The following is a 21,710-nucleotide window of genomic DNA, read 5'->3' as shown; positions in this document are numbered from 1 at the left end:
CCCACAAACGTTCATAAAACACACCTAAAGCTTTCCTTACACGAAAATGACCACTCCAATTATATGCAAATTCAATGAATGGCAAGCAATACTCCCACAAACGTTCATGCAACACGTTAATCAATGACAAATGATACTTCCACAAATGTTCATGCAACACGTCAATGAATGGCAAATGATACTCCCACAAACGTTCATGCAACACCTCAATGAATGACAAATGATACTTCCACAAACATTTATGCAACACGTCTTGAATGACAAATGATATTCCCACAAATGTTCATGTAACACAACAAAAGTCTTCCTTACACAGAGGTTACCCAACAAACCACCATGTCTATCACACACAAGCAACTTACGCATAAAACTAGTAGGCATACAAAATCTATTCTCTCTAAACAAGTACCAATCTTGTTTATAGAACTTACCAGACTATGCTTTCTCACATGTTCCATACACACTAGCAAAGTCATCATCATTAGCATATAATTCTTTATCATATTCAAGTCTCAACAATTTTGCATCTAAAATGAAGACAAGGACATACCTCCTTGCAAAAACATCAACCACAAAATTTTTCATACCTTGTGTGTATTTGAATACATGAGGAAAAATATCAATACAGTCCTCCCACTTAGCATATATTCTAGTCAGCAACTTACCTTGTCCCTTCATGTGTGTCAATGACTCATGTTCTTGAAAGAAAGGTCAGTTAGGAATTGTCGCACACGGCACAAAATCAATGTAGTGCTCTATCTCCCTAATAGGTGGCAATTCACTAAACACACCGCTAGAAAACACGACCTCATATCCCTGCAACAAAGAGACAACAATACTAGGTAATGATACGTCAAATTTGTTAGTACTGAGACTCGGCTTAGCATAAAAACTCACTTTTCTCTTTGTTTTTCTCTCACTTTTTCACTCTCTCTTTTCTTTCCACTCACTTCTTCTGTTTCATTCATTTTTTCTGTTTCACTCATTTTTTTTATTACTCTCTTTTTCTTCATCTTTTTTTGTACTCTCGACCTCTCAATTGTTTTCCAACTCATTCTCTTTTTTTTTTTTAGGTCTTAGCCTCACCCACATCTTTTTTCTCTCTCATTTTTCTCTCTCTTATTTTCAACCTCACTATTTCATTTTTTCTCAATCTCTCTTTCACTCTTGCTTTTTAGCATAATCTCCTTTTCATGTTTTCTTTTTTGATCACTCTCATTTTCACTCTTTTTTTTTAGAGCAACCTCACTTTTCAGTTTCAATTGGTTCCCATGGAATTGTGTTGGAGTTAAAGGAGCAAGTTTGATTGTTTTTCCATCCTTTTCAAAACTGTACATGTTCCTTAACCCATCACGGATCACCTTCCTATCATAGTGTCATGGCTTCCCTAACAAAATATGACCAGCATGCATAGGCACTACATCACACAGGACCATATCCTGGTATTTACCAATTGAAAAAGAAACTAGCACTCGCTTATTTACCCTAACCTCCCCACAATCACTCAACCACTGCAACATGTATGGTCTAGGGTGTTTCAAGGTAGGTAAATTCAATTTCTCAACTAAAGTAGTGCTAGCCAAATTAATACAACTCCTCAAATCAATGATCATACCACATACCTTGTTGTTGATGTGGCATCTAGTATGAAAAATTTTCTCGCTCTGCTTCTTTGTATCATCCATCTTAATTTGTGTATTGAGAGCTCACCTAGCAACAAGAGACTCACCATACTCTTTATTCTTACACTTATGTTCAATACAAGGCTCACTCCTCCTCCTATTTCTTATGCCTTGTAGATTTCTAATTATCACTTCTTGATGATCCATCATATCCCTCACTTCACCCAACACCAAGTTCAACCACTCAAATTGTTGTTGCATGGATTGCAACACAAATGATGAGTTATCTACCATCCCCTTTGGTGAAAAGCCACTCAGGTGAGACATTGTAAAGTGCTGCACAAAAGAATGTTTGTGAAAAAACCTCACACACTCTCTTACGTGTTTACACTCAAATAATGGCACTCCACTCGTGTTTCACTCTTAATTGATTTTTTCCCGATAATAGTCTCATAATCTCTTACCTTTTACCTCAATAGTTTTTCCGCTCAAGTTCTTTAAGAACTAGTTGAACTAAATCAAGACAATACAACCTTGTATTATTCCAACCAGTAATATAGATCCAAGAAACAAGAAACAAGGAAGGAATAAAATGACACGAGACTCAACGAATTTATATGAGCGAAAGAGTAATTATGAAATAAGATACCAACTATCATAATAATGTATGCAGCTCCTTTGATGATAAGGCTTAGGAAAAAAATTTCAGATTTTTTTTTTCTCTTTTCTTTTCTTTTCACCAACTGATTTGATCACAATCAAGAATAAGCAATTGAGAAAACCCTCACAATAACTCAAAAACTCTAAGACAAGTGATATACGGCAACCCCTAGAAAAAGGGATTTCAGCCAACACAAACCGTAGAAGAATGAAATTCAGCAACCCTAACAATAGTGAAGAAATCCGGCAGCCACCTCTACTTTTTTTTTCTTTTTTTTTTTTGTAATCAAACCAAGCACAATGAAGCCCTAGAATTAAATATGTAAGAAATAAAAGATAGAATCAGACCTGATTGGAAACCTTACTTTGAATACCAAATGATATGAACCCACATGAATGAAAATCTCTTAAACCCACAGTCAATTTGAAAACCCACCCAAGAAAGCTAAAATCAAGTCAATCGATGGATAATCTAGACCTGATGAGAACTTGTTTCAAGAACTAAGATTATATTAAAATCTAGACCCGTTGAATAACCCGTCTTAAGAACCCAGATTACAAGGAGGAACGCCACTAATGTTGTGATTTACCTTTGATAAGTTCAAAAGTTCAATCAAGAACAAGAGGAGATAAACTCAACTCGTAATGAATAAATTTATCAAATTTCATAAACTTCTCAAAATGAGGCAACAAAGAGTATTTAAACCAAAACCTAATTAAAACCCTAGCCGAAATAAAGCCCCAACTTTCAAAAATACCCCTGAGTGAATAGTGCCGCAGCTACAGTACGGCGCTACAGTAACTCGATTACAATGCTTTTGAAACCCTAGTTCGCTACAGTAACCTCTAAAAACCCTAGTTCAATGAAATAATAACTTTCTCAACATACCCTTGAATAGACCCCCATTAAGTCATTCTCATAATTAAACCCAATAATTCTAAACTAATAAAATAAGTCATTTAAATGAATTAAACAAGTTGAAACCCTTCAAGAGCCCAAAGCTTTTAAGTCTTGTCGTTGCCCTCTTCCAAAACTTATCAAATGAATCAAAACTAGATCTTCATCCTTCAAGCCCATCTTGAATGTTGGGCTCTTGCTAAACTCGTCCCAAGTAGATTGCATCAATCTTGGTATTACCTCATTGATCTTTTTGGCTCTTGACCATGTAATTGGGCCATCTGAAAGTTACGAAAGATCTTTAAGACTAGGCCCACCTTGGTTCTCATCAGTATGCCTGCATATGGTTTTTTGCACATGACAGAGCTTTCACATCGTATATGAAAGTGTGTGTATAACATTATTCCACTAAATTGCATACAAAACCATTAGACTACCAATGATAGAAAAGAACCTTAAGCAATTGGAGACTTGAAATGATGTTATATATAAACTGTCTGCATTATGTCATTCATCTCAGTTAGAAATTACTCTTTAAAATTGCGTAGGTTATAACTTAGTTTAGCAGACGTCCCACAATGCATCCCTACTTGCTATTTCAACATGCCAGCAATCCTACTATCTCTACATGTACATGTCTATACTCCACAAAGGAATTTTTACACTGAAAAGTTGTTTGGGGTATCTGCTAGCACATCTAAAAAAAGTCTTAGCCCTTGGAAGGTGAATTGACCTGTTGCAATACACAACAATGTCATAAAATCGTAGCATGCATTCTTGCATAACCACCAATCTAGAATAAGTTATTAAAATCCATATACCATTAGCAGTACTGAATGTTAAATCATGCATCATGCAGTACTTGCAATGGCCAAACAAGTACAAAAATGTGTCATTTATCCTTCAGCTTAAAATAGGCTACAAAAATCCCTCTATCACCTTAATTTTATGTCTCGTTTTTCCTTCATTTAAACTTTGTGGTTCATATGGGATGTCTTTGTGGTTTAGATGTCAATGTTAAAGCTGATAGTTTATATACAAGCTCAAAAAGATAGGCATTTTCCTAATCCATATTATGATGACATTTAAAGCTGATGGTTTTTGTGTACCATACGTTGATAGGACCATTAACAACCTCTTGAATTCCCACCTTGCCTGGAATTCCAATCAATTCCATATGTGCCCCATGTAGCTCGAGAACCCTATGTATGAAAAAGCTAAGTTCTTTTAAACTTCGATTTTACACAATTTGTGAAAGGATATATTTCTTTAACTCAGTCACTAGAGCACTATAACAATTATTCTATGAGGAAACACTTGTCTACAAATGAAAGCAGTAAAGTAGAAAAACCTTTTCACAGTGCAGTTGGTTATAATTTAAATTGGAAGATGGCCAATTTAGCTGGAACCTATATTTTTTAATATCATGCAGTCAATATTAGGGTCATAATTTAAAATCATGCAGTAGGTCAACCATGCTTTGTTCTGAAACTCCCAATAACACTGATTTAACACAGTCTACAACATGTTAGGTATAGAAAGTGTATCTTGAAAACACAATGAAAAACAAAAAAAAAAAAAAAATCAATGGTCACTTTGATTCTAATAAAATAATCATCACGGAATGAGTCATATATGACCTGTCAAAGCTGGATAACCACGATTAGGAGATTAAAATAGTAGTATCCCTCCCTCCCTTTTACACTTTATAAAATATCATGTACTACTTTTGAGATGAACACACATGGAAACTGTGTTGTGACCAGAACTAAATTTATAATAGGGCAAGAAATCACATTACCTCCCATGCATCCTTCACCCTTTCCAACAAGAGCGGAATACAACACCATAAAATGGACAAATTATTACTGCTAGTACTTCATCCTCCTCATGACAACCTCGTCAAAAGGTAATCAAAAGTGTAGGTCAAAATACAGAAGTAGTTACAGCTAGCAAACACGTGATGCCTAAGGAATTGCAGTTTGAGTCTCTCTCTAAGACTCTAATTCTATCTCCACTTCTGACATTCTCATGTTTACACGTGTCTCATAATCTTGCATATGCTCCCTCATAGCCATGAAACCACGCTGCTTCATCTGTGCGAGCCTCTGGCTCTTTTGCATTCATCTTTTGAACCATCTGATTCCATTGCATAAAAAAACTCAAGTTAAAATAATACTAGCATGCAGTACAATTGTTTAAACAAATATATGCTCACATAATTGTCTTCTGTAGTTGGTGTGATAGAACTCCCATTTTTTTTTTTTACTAATGCACATATTTGTAGAAATCAATCAGATTCTTGTCCTTCTACATGAACATAGCCATACAAATCAGCCTTTTTCATAGTATTCCAAATATTGAGCAATTAGCTTTGGCCACAATATCCCTGATTTAATGTCACATACATTTCTTTCTATTAGTACAACAAAAGATGTCCTTCAACTTGTGTGGTTGACCCTTTGTTTACGCCTATTTTCTTTGTTTTGGGTAGACATTTTCTACAATAAAATAGAAAAAATTTCAATTTTTTTAGTTATCATCAATTGCCAATAGGAAAAGGGTTTAACTTAAAATAGTTATGTTATTTTGGGGAATTATAAAGTAACTTCTCCAAATTTATATTTACATATTGGTTTTTCCATCTTAATAGTCCTATAGAACTATCCATTTAGTTGAAATTATGTATCCATTTTAGCTACAACTAATCATTTTACTATTTTGGACAATTAACTTAAACATGATATGTTTACATATGCTTACAAATAATCATTTTTACCTTATGACATATGAATCGTACATGAAAACGATATGCTTACCTTGAATGAATCACTCCCCCACCGAGTACATAACCGCTCCCAAACCGGCTGCTTTACCAACGCATCTCCATTAGCTAGTGCCTCCTCATGTGTTGCATAACTCAAGTATTTAAGGTGTAGCTTGTAATGAAACACATTATATGCACAAGATAGCTAACCTGTGGTTGTCTGAAGATGATTTTTCTTGGTCCAATCCAAGACAAAGTCAGCCCATCAATGCCATTGTGTTAAAACCCATGTACCATATTGTAATTTTTTTAGCACAATTGTGTTAACAACTCATATATTCTATTTAAGTATATATCCAATGAGATTCTGTTGAAAACTCATCATGTAAGCTATATTTATATTTCCTAAAACCCCATGTACCATTACAACTAAGCTAGTTATAATAAAGCATTCAACTATGTTTAAAATTAAGATTCGCACATACATGATGCAGATGCAATTCCTCTACCAGCAAAAATCTATATTGAACTTATCTAAAGTTATTACTCAACTTTGCATACATATCAATCATTCAAGATGAAAGCCATACTCGAACACGATGAATAAGCTCCTCTTTCTCCTTTTCGTCGACAACACTCCAACTAACATGCCTCATTTTTGCGTAGTGCTTCATGATCCACGTCATTCTTATTGTGTAGACTGTTCTATTGTTGCATGATGGACCCATCTTCCTATCTTTGATCTCAAGTGGTATCTTGCCATACTTTCGCATCCTCTCAAACTCTGTCCCTTTGGCTTCACCCCTACCATGTTTACTAGTGTTTGGTACTATACCAGCAACACTTTATTTCAGATTTTGGTGCAAAACCATGTATAAATCCTCTCCTAAGGTATTGTTTATGAAATACCATAACGTGCAAATGAAAACATTATACTTACCCTCGCCTATTGTATTCACATCTGCATGAGTATTGGGAGGCAAAAATGATGAATGTACATCATCTAGGGGTTGAGTGGAGTCATCAGAGTCCACGACAGCTTCATCTCTCAAAGTCCAACCTACCGGTTTTGGCTGTGGGTTTCGATCAGTAGGAGGCCACATCCCTCGCCCTGGTCCAGTAGCTCCTTGGCCTTTCCCTCACTTTGACTGAATCATTTCTGCTGCACCATGGTCAAACCAAAATAACGCAAACCAAGTTAGGAAGCAAGTTAAATGAAGAATATGGAGGTTGAACAATAGTTTAGACTGTTTTCTGCAGTATGTACTCCATGTTGGGCAAAAGGGTAAATCCAGGAAATGTAAAAACCAAGTTGGGAGGTTGGACAGATTGGGTTATATAACCTTTTCAAATATACAACTTGGGTGCTAAGTATAACAAGCTGATGGATAATTTCTAGAAGTACTTGTAATGCCCCAAACCCGGGTGGCTTGAAGAATTATTACCTATCACTTAAAAACATGTTTCCCAACATGACTAAAAAAAATCTCCAAAACTTTATAATCAAAGCTCAATCTCATGTCTTTTAAATAAACACTTTGAAAACTTTGCAAGGTTATTACCGCAACAAAAAAAATAAACTAAGGCGGTCCAAAATCTCCCGGTAGTCATAACAAACTAAACTGATAATTTCATAAGTCTTACTAAACCCATGATATAATTAAATCTAAAAGACATCAAATAAGGACATCAGAATTCCTTCTTTTAACATCCTCTCCTCAACTTAATCATACTCACCATTCTAATCCAAGTCCTCAGTTGGACTCTCAACATCATCTGAAAATATTATGAAGATAAGGGGGTGAGTTATCAACAACTCAGTAAGCAGAGGACATATGCTAACGTGGAAACATGAGCATTTACAAAGTACATCATGCAGAACAAAAATATTTCTCAGAGTTATCATGCAGAACAAAACATATTTTTCAAAAGTAATAGAGCGATAGTTTTAAGACAAGTAAAACCCGTAGTACTTTGGCATAACATAAACTGAGTATCATCATCACATCAAAACAGAGCATCTCACAAAGCAGAGATCATGTTTTACCCCCGTGGTAGGGTTGTGCTAAACCTGGTGGCCAAACCAAGCAGAAACAGAAGTGAAATATTTCCTTTATTCTTCTCGGAGCCCCGAGTGTACACACAGGAAAGACCACAATAAAACGACTTTGTTTCCAAAGTGGGTACACTCAGAGACAGAGAAGTTGGTATCAATCCAAACAGACCATAGCATAACAAAGCAAAGCAGACACAGAATCAAATACAAAATCAGTACATCATGCCAAAGGTTATCAGATGCCATATTAAAATGAAACAAAGTACCAAAACATAATCAGATCATTCTTACATACTGAAAACAAAAGTCAGAACATCTTTCGAAATCAATGCACAATTTTTCAGATTCTCAATATTGCTCTTTTTCAGATTTCAGAGATAACATGACAAAATTTAGCTCATGTTTACACAATGCATGTCAGAAAATATTTTCTTTTTTTCATATAGATTTCATGAGTAGTGCAAATAAGCGACCGAGGTTAGTTTTTTCCAAGTTCTCATTTCATCACAAAATATGCAAAGTTTTCAGAAAGTCAACCTTAGTCTTAATAACTCGTATAAAACCTAACATAGGAACCCCGCTTACCTGACTCCTGCAACGTATTATCTATGCATTGAAAACGATCTCTATTAGTCTCGTCATCTATGCATAAAAATAATATATATAAATTAAGTATTAAAAACCAACAACACAATTTCGATCTAAAAATTTAAGACCCAATTTCTAAACCACATTTCAGCAAATTTAATCCAACTCAAACAACCAAATACAATCTGGACAACCTACACTTCAATCCAAAATACCATATTTCAATTTCAATAATGACTGATTCCTCCACCAAACCAAAATCAAACACACTTCGTCACACGCAACCAGCCATAAGAACAGTCTTGATGTCAATATCAACTCAGACTGCAACTTATGACCCATAAGAAAATCACATCAATTCAATTGTCTATATAAACACTCAGAACAACCATCAACAACACCGAACAATTACAAAACTCCTCCCACACAACCACGTCAAACCCAACAGCCACCCTTTATAATTCTTCTTCAACAATAAAACACCATCAGATTACAAAGCCCTCAAATTCGATAAACAGTAGAAATTTTCCAACGATCATAACATTAAAAGCCACTAATTTACACCATGAAAAAAATATAAAACGGCACTCGGTTTCCTTACCCGTTCGACAGAGTTGGCGTCAACACCACAGCAAAGAGATTAACCACTTCGCAGACGGGAGAGAACAAGAGAGAAGCGAGAGTGGGTGAGCGTCTAAAGGCCAAACAACCAGTAAGGGAGAAAACGCAGCAACACCACCTGAAAAAAACCCAGCGCAGGCAACGCATTGAAACAGAGAATAAAATGAAGTAAAACTAATAAAAAGGAAAGGCGTCGACTTGAGAGAGAAAGGAAGAGATACCTGAAGATGAAAACACTGCGCAAGAAGAAGAGAAGAGACGAGTCTAAAGAGAAAAACACTCATCTGCAGCAATAGAGGGACGCGAGAGAGAGAGACGTCGACTTTGAGAGAGAAACCGATTTTGAGGGAAAAGAAAAATGGAGAAATGTTAAGGTATGAAACTCGGACTCACGAAACCAACCCAAACGAAAAAAAGAGGAAAATCGGGAGAGGGAAGGCGGGTAACGGGTGAGAGAGAAATGACTGGAAACGAAGAACAAAGAAACCGAAAAAGAAAAAGGGGGAGATGCATTAGGAAGGAAGCTGATGAAGAAGAAAACACTTACCCAAAACAGCATCGTTTCAAGCTCTCCAAGAAAAGCTAGGCCTTGCTCACTGATCCGAGCCTCACATCACTGGGCCTTACAGTACTGGCCAGCATAAATGGATGAGCAAGATTGGTTAACTTTTAAATTGTTTTGGTGAACACTGATGAGAGGGCGTGATAGAGATTTCATGCCTTTGTAATGAAAAACCGTCATCTCGCTCAAATTGGTCCCTTCTCCCGCGCCTTCTGTACCGGAAAGTATGCTCAATGGGTTAAGGTGGGATTTTGTGTACAATGTCTGACTCCAATTGTCAACTATCAGCAACAGCAGCCATCATATCTTTCATATATTATTTTTTTATGAACAATTGTTTTCACACGTGCCAATTATATCATATCTTTCATAAACGAGGTTTTTTAACTTCTAAATAGTGGCCGGTATAAATTTGAGGTCCATGCCAAAACCATCTAGCTTAATACATCAATTAATACTCTAATATTTATCTTTGGAATTAACCTAAAGGGCAAATTCAATAATCTAATTAATACTATAACGATTTTGGGATAGATGATATTTTAAGATGGCACATATAATATATATATATATATATATATATATATATATATTATATATAGACACACACACATACATACGCGAGAGTTAGGGCCGACTCTTCAATTAGACGATATGCCCTTAATGGAAGAAGGCCCAAAAGAAAAAAAAAATACTAAAATAGAATTTTTAAAAAATACCTAGTTAAAAAAATTAATTAACTCAATAAGAGAACATAAAAAATATCAAATAGATATTATGTTATTATTAGTTTTAAAATTATCCCACATAATAATTATTTCGAGTACTCTCATTTTAATAATACACTTCCCTTTTGTCATTATTAGTTTAATATATAATGTGAAAATTATAAATAACAAAATCTAGTTTTCAAGCGTTCATAAAAATTTTTTGTATAATCCTTTGAAGAGGCAAGGGCCCACATTTCCCAAATGTGTAGGTTATTTATAGGACTTTATTGACAATAATGATTATAATTACTTCTAGGGCTTGTTTAAATACTAAGAACATCTCGTAGTATCTGTGAATAGTAGTGAAATAGTTTAAGTTAAGATGTTTTATTAGATTTTGAAAAATGAGATAGAAAAAATTGAATTTGAGAATATCTAAGAATACTTGAGAACAGTTGTGTTCCCAAATGGCTCTTTAAGAGTCTAAATTAGCCCGTCTTGTAAAACTAGATTTGATAAAATCCTTTCTAAATTGAAAATTTTTTAATAAAGATTAAATCGGTTATTAATAGTTGACAAGGTAGTATCAAATCTTAATCAGTAATTTTACTTTGCAAAATGATTGGAATTATTTTTAAATAAAAATGAAATGTAAAAATAAAAATAAAAATAAATTTCTTTAATTTTACTTAAAAAAAAAAAAAAAAACTAGCTAGCTAGAGCAAAACATTGAGAGAGAGAGAGAGAGAGAGAGAGAGAGAGGGCAACAACACAATACCACGAGCAGGCATGTTATCTTAATTAATGGGAATTCGGCTTGGCGGAACATGCAAACCTGGATACAACATCACAACAAGGTTACCGCCACCTTCGGAAACTGTCACCGTAACCACCATCCTCACCACGAGCTCTGTTTTCGCTCCCATGCATGCATATATAACAATGAAGACAAAAATGCATCGTAATAATATTTAATGCTCATAATCCAAGAAGATCCATATATAGCATCCATGCATCTAATTCCCCATGCATATATATATATATATATATATATATATATGATTTCTGTCATGCACCCCATGCATGCTTGCTAGCTAGGAGAGCTGACAAGAAGATGCTCTTGCCAATGGCATAACATATATGGTTGGGCATTCCCCATTTAAAGTTTTTTGTTTTTTCGATATATTTATAACACATATAACTGCTTGTGTTTCAATAAAAGAAGTACCCCCCGGCCCCTATGTGGTGTGTGTATATATATATATATATATATATATATATATATGGTAATAATTAGAAGAAATTATCAAATTAAAGTATATATATAGCTAGTGAAAATTACATTTTGATCAACAGGTCAATGGCAAAAAAAGTTAGGTGAGATCGATGACCAGCTAGCACAAGTGGATGCAATTAATTAATTAAAACTTTTTTTTTATAAGAAACAAATTCTTTCATTAATAAAATTAGATTACTGATATTTGTCAAGCCAAAGAATTTGAGAAAGAAAGTCTGGAATACTATCCCACCACATATCAATGTTATCCACATTTTTTGCATTACGAGCAAGCTTATGTGCTAACCTTCCCTATGCGCATAAACAAAATTACATTCAATAAAATAGGAAGAAAGTGATTTTATCTCTCTGTATAACAAGCTTAGCAACGATCCCTCCATGTTGTTTTTCTGTAAAGCCTCCACCACCAACAAGTAATCAGATCCTACTAGAAGTTTTGTGATTCCCATGCTAACACACAACTGAAGGCCTCGGAATATTGCAGTTAATTCAATTGCTTCAGCTTCCTCAACCTCATTCTCAGTTAAAACTTTTATATACTCATAATAGTGTAATATTACCGAAAAAGGGAAAAAAAAAAGAAAAAGAGAGAGAGAGAGAGAGAAAGAGAACGAATATTAGTGCAATTTGATAAGGAAAACACTATTCTTCCTGCTAGGGGCTACGGCTGGTGGCTCCTACTGGAATTTTTTTTTTTTTTTTTTTTTTTACTTAGTAATTAAGGAAGTCTTTTTAATAATATTGTATTTTTTTTATTTTTTTAAAAAAATACTTAAAAGAGTTAAAAAAATACGTGTAAAAAAAACTAATATAATTAACGGTAGCTCCCAACGAAAGCTGGGAGCGGTGGCTGTAGAGCCACCCACTTGATAATGAGTGATGCTAGGTACATTCCTTTGACCCAGGCCCCGTGTACTCCATTTTTTTGTCTGTTGTCCATGTCAGCTTGGAATGACTAAAATGTCCTGCTTACACAATGACCAAATGCAGCAAAACTCCAAATCTTATTCACACCGTCACAAGTTCAAATCAAAATTTGTTTTGCCACTACCCACCTCGCGCGACCCAGATTTTTTCATGTGTTCTAGTTCCGGTGTCTTGTTTAGCTCCTTCACCATCGGTGTTGTGCTCAGCTCCTCCACCACCATCAGCCGGTAATGTCGACCCAAATCAAAGGAGAAAAATCAACCCATGCTTTTTGACCCTACACACCATTAGAGTCATCTGCCTGGCTCATCTCCTCCACCACGAAGGGGAGGAAGGGAAAGTGAAAACGTTTTAGTTTAAGGAGGAAGGGGGATAAAGGGGAAATGTGCATTTGTCCATTTGGCCTTAAATGAAATGAGTCATTTCATCCACCTAAGGGTGCGCGGACAGGCCTCTATTTGAGGATTGCAAGTAGATTTTCTCTTTGATATTATTGCTTGTAAAACAAGAATAACAGAGTACTCTTTATGTTAAGTAAATTAGTTTGCCTTTGATGTGTACGTACGTAATTGCTGAGTATAAATATGAGTAGTGTTTTCTAACATTTGGATGGATGGATCCATAATTAATTATATTCTCCCAACTGGAGCAATGCTAGGCCACCAACAAGTATAAAGAAACTAATGTTAGGGGTGGACAGTGGGACCCTGCACCCCGTTGCCCTACCTTCGTATAGGCAGGGCAAACCCCGTCCACCAGATGTGGATAATGAGGCCACCCGCCCCACAACTGGCCCCCCAGCGGAGGCGGGGGCGGGCTGGGCCAAACCCGAACCCTCATTTCCCCCGGCCAACACCCCACATTATATATATATATATATATATTACAATTTGTTAGATTTGTATTCACAAGATTGCATTGCCTATAATGAATCTCACATTGCTTAAATAAGACTCTTGTATTGTTTTGACCTCTTATATAAAAGTTGGCTCAAGAGGCCAAGGCAATGCAATGAAATGAATACAACTCTAATGAATTTAAAAACTATGCTATTAGTTTTTAAATTTTGTTTGTATTTACAAATTTTAACTTTCAATTTAAATTATGTGATAATTTGGGTCCAAAAACATATTTTTGGACCCATAAATAGTTTTTAGGCCCAATGGGCCATTTGTAGCATTGGAGTGGGCGGGAGGAAAGGCAGATGAGGTGTTCGACCCCGCCTCCCGGGGGCGGGGTGTGGGGGTGCAAGCCCTTCCCCCCCCCCCCCCCCGCATGGGAGGGGACGGAGTGTGGGGAAGGGTCCATCCTGGCCTGCACCATGCCGATAACACCCTAACTAATGTATTAAAGCAACATATATAACATTAACTCAATGTTAGATATAGTTTTAAGATGTGAAAACATCATGTATTCATTTTGAAAAAATAAAAAATAAACCCGACTAAAAAAAAAACCTCCGACTATATATAACATTAACACAAATTTATCCATTTTTTCAAAGAAAGTGTTGGAACTTGCACGCTCGTATATGACTGTACAAATAATTTCTATATAACATTTTCATGTGTAAAAGAACATATATATATATATATATATATATATATATATGAAATTCAAGAAAACAAAATCTAGGTATTCATGAGCTGTTGATTCTTTATCATTAGTAGTACTAGTGTTTGTAGATAACATTTACAGTAACTTTGCATGTTTCATGAAATATTAATATTTATAATACAAATACTGTTAATTTGCAAAGCCAGCTAGCTAGCCCTTGCCCGAAAGTAACCTAAACCTAACCTTTGTTTTCAAACCCACCGTTTGGACAGCTTACCCCTTTGATTTAGTAAAATAAACCCACATGCATGGTCGGGCTTGTGATCAGATCAATGATCATGATCAGCTGAATCATGATCATCATGTGCATGCAAGTTTTGTAGGGTAGATTAGGGCCCTAAAGGTGTGCCTTCGAGGAATGCCCTTTCTTCTTCTTGATTTCGAATTATTATGATCAGGTTGTGAAGGCTTGCTTTGGTAAGTTACTTTGTTTTTGTTGGATATTGCTTTCACGCAATTGTTGATCTTGATCATCTTCCTTTACTGGCAATCTTCTATTAATTGGCATTCTTTCCCTTCTTCCCGTGATTTCATGATCAGGTTTCTTGCTTAAGATCACAAACCTCAAATCTCCATTCTTTTTTCATTCCTGGAAGCTAAGATTTAAAAAGAGATCGTGCTTAAACCCAGACGAAACCCCCCTTAATTCCCGGACCAACACAAAAGAAAGAAAAAAAAAATGTTTGACAATCATGAATTCATAATTTGAAAAAAGAAAAAAACCGTAAAAAAAAAAAAAAAAAAAAAAAAAAAAAGGAAGAAAATATCGTACTTATATATATGCTTTTAGTGAAATTAATGCATGGTATCAAGAACAAGAAAAGATCAATAAGTACTACCGCTATATCTAAAAAGATATTAATTCACAAATTAACTTAATTTTATGTGATCCATTAATTAGATATACGTTACAATGAAACTAACTTTACAATTTGACGTTTTACATGAAATCATATGTCAGTTTATGAGTTTATTTTTGTGAAATTCATTTATGGCTAAAGCATTTCTCATAAGAAAGTCGTATAGTTTATATATATATATATAAACTTAAGTTTTTTTTACATATTTTTTTAACACTTTTAAATATTTTTAAAATATTTTTAAAAAAAGAAGAAAATTCACAATATTATTAAGCAAGACTTTCTTAATTACTAAGTAAAAAAGCAACTAAAAAAAAAGCTTGGAGCGGGAGCTATACCTAGCATTGTCCATATGGAAATTACTAACCTTGCATCCCAAAGAACAAAAGCGGCAGGCCGGGTCCAACAGACTTCTGCTACAGACTTCACACACAGATTATAAGGAGTACTTCCTTTACCGGTATTATTAATAATCTTAGGCTAAGGTCTCTCATTGAGGAAGAGAACTTTGGCACTGTTTAACACATAAGTCTGAACTGATCCCCTTATATCCAAAACCTTCTCAATCTCGGCCACCCGAACAACATCATGATACGATGATCGTCTAATCTGCATTATACATGCATAGATATAGAGCCTCACCATTAAATAATATTACCATAAAAAAAAAGGTTAAAAAATTGAGAAAAAAAAAAAAAAAGGGTATTACCCACTTGAATGACTCGGTGATCTTTGTGCCGGGTTGATCGGCAGTAGAAGCAGAAGGAATCATCGTGACAATCAAGGCAGAACATGTTGCATTCGCTACGCGAGGGATATGCATCATGTTTGTGAGTGGCGCAAAAGGAGAAGAAATCTGTTGACAATAATGATTCAAGCCAGGGAGGTACCAACATCGACATCATGATGATCTCCTCGGCCTCCTGTTTAATTCGGAACCAAAAAGAAAAATGAGACGACATGCACATATGTCATGCATAAACTAAAGATTGATGTTTGAGATCATATTCATCATGGTCATTACCTTTGTTGATGTTTTAAAGAAGCAGATAGGTACAAGGTTCAGATGATCAGAAAATGATAGGTTGGGTCGTCGGATTGGAAGCAGATAGATCTGTTTTGGGGTTACGCTTCACGTTTTGATTCATTCTTCTAGCTCTCCTAGCTTGCTTGCATCTGATCTTCGGGAGGCAAGAGAGGTATATATATATATATATATATATATATATATATATATAAAAGGTTGCGTACCCGTTTGGGCGGGGAATTAGCCTTCTACGAAAGAAAAAATATTGACAACCTCTTACTTCACACGCCATACTTTTTTTAAATTTTATTATTCTTTTTTTTTTATCAAATATTTAATATATGAGTAATGAATAAAAGAATTGAATTAGTCTAAAAAGAATAAACTCAAAAAAATTTAAAAAATATTAAAAAATTTAAAAATTTAGAAAAATATTGTGTGAATAGATTGTGTAGCATTGCTTATAAGTGTAAACATTAACCATATATCCACGAGCGTGCCACGTCGAGAAGAATAATTAAACATTAATTGATCCACATGGCACGAGATGATTGGACTCGCCTTGTACGTACGTTGCCTCTTGTACAATTAATTAGGGGCGCATCTTTGATCAGATGTTGCATGTGTAAAACCGATAACTTTTATATACCATCCAATATTCACACATCCAATATGAAAATGCTTCCGGACAACAAATAAATAAGGAGAAAACTTCTATAGTATTTACCAGAAATGAAAGTGAGGACAAAAGAGGGAAATCATGGACTTGTGGGGTACTACTTAGGTACAGCAATATGAGAGATACTTGGGTCTCCCTCTTATGGTTGGAAAGTCAAAAAATCATACTTTTGCTGATATCAAGCACAAAGTATGGTTGAAATTATAAAACTGAAAAGAATCTATGTTTTCTCAAGAAGTGAGGAAAATTATGATAAGGGTAGTAGCTTTGTCTATACCATCATATGCTATGAGTTGCTTTCAACTCCCTAGTAAGCTATGTGCCGATCTTGAGAGAATGGTGGCCAGATTTTGGTGGAGTCAAAAGCAAGAGGAGAAGAAAGTGCATTGGGTTAACTAGACTAAAATGTGTGATTCTAAGTACTATGGTGGATTGGGGTTCAAGGAGTTGGGAAATTTTAATATGGCATTGTTGGCAAAGCAAGGATGTGACGCTCCAACTCTCACGTAAGGAAACACGGGAATCGTGACGTCAGGATGATGACAACACGGGTCACGCATCCCAACGATAAGTGCTCAAGTGTATGCAACATGTGAAAGTGCATAACATAAATCGTAGCGATTAATTAAAAGTTCGCCAACTAAGTACCAGAAATTTAAATACAGAGTTACCAAAATAAAGGTAGTATAGAAATGAGTTATACAGTTATCTCAAAAATATAATACAAAGGGCAAAATACATAACAAGTGGGAAAATGAATCTCGATACATGAGAGCAACCCCAGATCACTCCTCCAACAGAGCCAAAGCCTAAGGCTCTCCGTCCTCATCTGCATCAAAATCTGCGATACCATAAAACGATAACGCAGGTAAGTAATAATTCAAACAACCCACGAGATAAAAATGCATTAATGCAACCAACAAACATGCGTACGTGACGAAACACAAATGTAATCCCAAAATCTCATTTTTTCCGAAAATGATTATTTTCCAACACACACCAAAAATCTCATTTGACCCAAACATGCAATGAATAAAATCCGTCATTTTTCCAGAAAATGACCCAACATAACCATTTATTGGGCACTGTAGGCGGGAATAGCAGGCGAGACTCTACCACCATCCCTGCGTACCACCATCCCTACCGCATGCACCGTAGGCGGGACTATACCACCATCCCTGCTTGCCACCAACCCTACAGTTCCTTTTCACACAAGAGTTACCTATCAGAATACTGTAGGCGGGAATCACAGGCGGGACTCTACCACTATCCCTACTTACCACCATCCCTATCGCATGCACAGTAGGCGGGAATCACAGGCGGGACTATATCACCATTCATGCTTACCACCATCCCTACCGCTTGCACCGTAGGTGGGAATCACAGGCGGGACTATACCACCATCCCTACAGTCTCTTTTCCTTTCTCTCAAACCAATCAATCCAATCATTTCAAACGTACTCAAAATCATTTATCACATGAAAACCCAGCATTTCAAGTATACACATGAACATATATGCAATTATGCGTAAACTCAATTTTCATTTACAGACATGAACATGCGTGTAAATTCATTGTATATGACACAACACAAATATTCATTAGTCAACAAAACCCAACATAATCAAATCACACAACAACTCCATCATTCAATCCAACCGACCCCCTTACTCCTCGGACTCAGTCTGGTATAACCAACCAGTTCACAATAAAAATGGGTTAGTGCAAAAATATATTTAAATCTCAAAAGTTCTTTGGAAAAATACTTACAGTGCTATAATATAATTTTTGAAGGATCACGGAGGTGCTAGAAGCGGCCACACAACAATGTAACAGTGAAAAATGGACAAAGGTCGTGGGTCTCAAAATGCTAGATTTTGAACGGAGACAAACGAATACTTGAGATTACAAGGGAAGGGCTTAGGATGTTGGTGAAGCTAATGGTGGTGGTGGTTGGCCGTGGGTGGCGGCGTAGGCAGTAGTTGAAGTCCTAAAATTTCAAATCGAAAATGGAGATAGATGAACTTCACCAGTGGCAGATCAGGACTAAAGATAGGTGGTTGAGGTAGTTGGGGGGTCGCCGGTGATGTGGTGAAGAAGTGGTGGCCAATGGTGGCGTGACGGCGGCGCACGAGCTCAATGGGTGTCGGGCTTGAAGCTGTGCGTGGTGGCTGACGGCGGCGCGAGAGGGGCTAAAAACGGAGGGGTGAGGTCGCCAGCCGGAGGGGAGACGGTTGGGAGGGGCCGTGACGGAAATGGGCGATGCTGTGGAGGACGACGCAACAGATGGGGGAGAGAGGGAGGAGTCGTGCGCGGGAAGAGAGAGAGAAGAAAAAGAAATTAAGGAAAGAGAAAAAGAAGAGAAGAAGAAAAGAAAAAGATGAAAAATAAAAAGTGAGGAAAAGAAATGAGGTCCAATCCTCACATCTTGGGTCACAAAAATTATCCAACAAAAATAATTTCAAAACAACGAGTTAAATAAAATAATTTAAATGTAGTGACTAAATAAAAATAAAATAATTAAATCCAACAATAAACAAATTTAAAATAAAGAGCAATTTAAATAATGAACAATAATTAATAACAAAAAAACACATTGAATTAACAATTAAAAATCTTAAAATAATATCACGTAAATCATCTAAAATTTAAAACAAGAAAGTCCATAATCTTAATAAATGCAATAATTACTTGTCAAAATACACGTAAATACGGGATATCACAAAAGATGGAGGATATTGTAAGATAAGGACAATCTTTTTCATGAAGTCTTTAGTGCCAAATACTTCCCTAAAGGAAATATGTTGGATACTACTCTTGGTGTGAATCCCTCTTATGCTTAGAAATGAATTTGGGAAGCAAAAAATTTCTTACTTAAAGGGGGAAGATGAAGTGTTGGAGATGGCTATTCTATACATATTATGAGGGATTCATGGATTCCTGGGATTCAAAAGCTGGAATATGAGTTGGCTAGGGGAAGTCTACAGCGTAGTGGAGTTGGCATCATTAGATGGAAAGGTAGCTAGTTTGATTGATAGCAACACTAAATGGTGGAATGTAAATAAGGTGAGAACTCTCCTCAATCCAAAAATTACAGAGGACATCTTGAAGCTGCATCCAAGTCCTTCTAATGTAACTGATAAATGGATATGGGAGCATGATAAAAGTGGTATCTTCAATGTGAAGACTGCTCTTTGGAAATTGAAAGTTCCCCATAAGGTCAAAATCTTTGCTCGGAGAGCTTGTAAGGAGGGTTTACCTACAATGGTTAATCTAATTAGTAAGAAGATCAATGTGGATGGCCAGTGTTGTTTCTATAAAAACTAGTTGGATAATTTACCCCATGCTTTGCTTTTCTGTCCTTTCATTTATGATTATTGGGTGAAGAAGTTTCATGCCTTACAACAGTTTGATCATCACGGGCCTTTTATGCATGTGGCAATGGATATTAAAGAATATGGCTCCTCTGAAAACTTAGCAGAGTTTGTGTTAATGGCATGGGGCTTCTGGTTTAGGCTAAACAAGATGGTGCATAACCAAATTTGCTTACCTTCACAACAGGTAATTGGTTTTGCTCTCTCACAGAAGTATAAAACTGAGCCAAAGTTGCAGATGTAGAGGGGATACCAGAAAGTGGTTTATAAGTGGTCTCCCCTACCAACTGGTTTCTTAAAACTAAATGTAGATGGGGCATTGTTCTTTGATCAGAAGAAAGTAGGTGTAGGAGCTATCTTAAGAGATTCTAGGGGGAAGTGCTAATGGTAATCAATAAAGTAGAATGTGAGGTATGTGAACTAGAAAGCATAGAGGTATTGACAATATTTAGAGGTTTACAGCTTTGTGTGAACATGAGAATTGATAATCTCATCCTTGAAAGTGATCGTTTGTTGATGATTGAAGAGGTTAATAGTGGAACTGAGTCTTTTACTCTTGAAAGAACATTGGTGCAGGAAGTTAGAAGGCTAATGTATGATACCTTATATGGTAAGGGTATGTGGTGTATGGGATCTCATATTACTTGGGAAAGATAAGTTCTTACTCTTTATAAGCTTCCAATGGGACTCCGATTGTATCATTGACTACTCCCTTTGGAGTATAAGCCATGTGGTTTGGGTCTTCCATTGAGATATTACAAATAACAAATGAGCAAGAACTTCTGCTTCCCAAACAATATAAGATCTCATACACCACTACCCCGATCATTATCATATGGGGTATAACATAATGCAAGGCTTTAAGGAATGCAAGCTACAACATGCTAATAGATTAGCAAATGAAGCTGCACATCGACTTACAAGACATGCATGGAGTGCTACTGACATGCAAATTTGGCAGTAGAGTGCACCTTCTTTTGTTGAAAATGTTACTTGGATTGATAAACAGTTTTTGTAATCTGTTTATGGTTTATTTCACTAAGAAATAAAGTTGCTCTCCTATCAAAAAAAATATATATATATTCACACATGCAATATTACTTCATAATTCTATCAATTCTATGATAAACTTAATCATATCCAATTAAATTTTCTTAAAATGAATATTCCAAAATCTCAAAATTTGAACGATAAATTCTTAAAAATCTTAATACTAATTCTTTTTAAAATTCATTTTAATCACTAGTATTCTAATCGACATCTTGAGAGGTTGTTGAAATCTGGCGGCACATTATCATTATCCGACGACTGCTCATTGGAGTTTGATTGCCATCGAAAATTTGGTGGTCTGGTCGACACCCACCGTTAGTTTTTTTAAAAGAGAAATGTTACATATAGTCATGAAATGCAAAAGTGTTATGCAATCTTTTTGAAAAAAAGGGGTT

General features: G+C 35.8%; 2 long non-coding RNA genes across 2 annotated transcripts; both read right to left on the bottom strand.

Moving 5' to 3' along the window:
- Nucleotides 1-4,949: 4,949 nt before the first annotated feature.
- LOC121241706 lies at nt 4,950-7,349 on the bottom strand. Its single transcript, XR_005935756.1, has 4 exons — nt 6,888-7,349; nt 6,538-6,751; nt 6,000-6,182; nt 4,950-5,319 (listed from the first exon to the last, which is right to left on the bottom strand). It is a non-coding gene; the product is annotated as an uncharacterized LOC121241706 (long non-coding RNA).
- Nucleotides 7,350-14,323: 6,974 nt separating this feature from the next.
- Nucleotides 14,324-15,676, bottom strand: LOC121241347. The gene is made up of 2 exons (XR_005935710.1): nt 15,553-15,676; nt 14,324-14,914 (listed from the first exon to the last, which is right to left on the bottom strand). It is a non-coding gene; the product is annotated as an uncharacterized LOC121241347 (long non-coding RNA).
- Between the last annotated feature and the right edge of the window lie 6,034 nt (nt 15,677-21,710).

The sequence above is a fragment of the Juglans microcarpa x Juglans regia genome, chromosome 7S (assembly GCF_004785595.1).
Source record: "Juglans microcarpa x Juglans regia isolate MS1-56 chromosome 7S, Jm3101_v1.0, whole genome shotgun sequence".
NCBI classification, from domain to species: domain Eukaryota; kingdom Viridiplantae; phylum Streptophyta; class Magnoliopsida; order Fagales; family Juglandaceae; genus Juglans; species Juglans microcarpa x Juglans regia.
The sequence above is the reverse complement of the archived record's forward strand: the minus strand, read 5'-3'. Positions and strand labels throughout refer to the sequence as shown.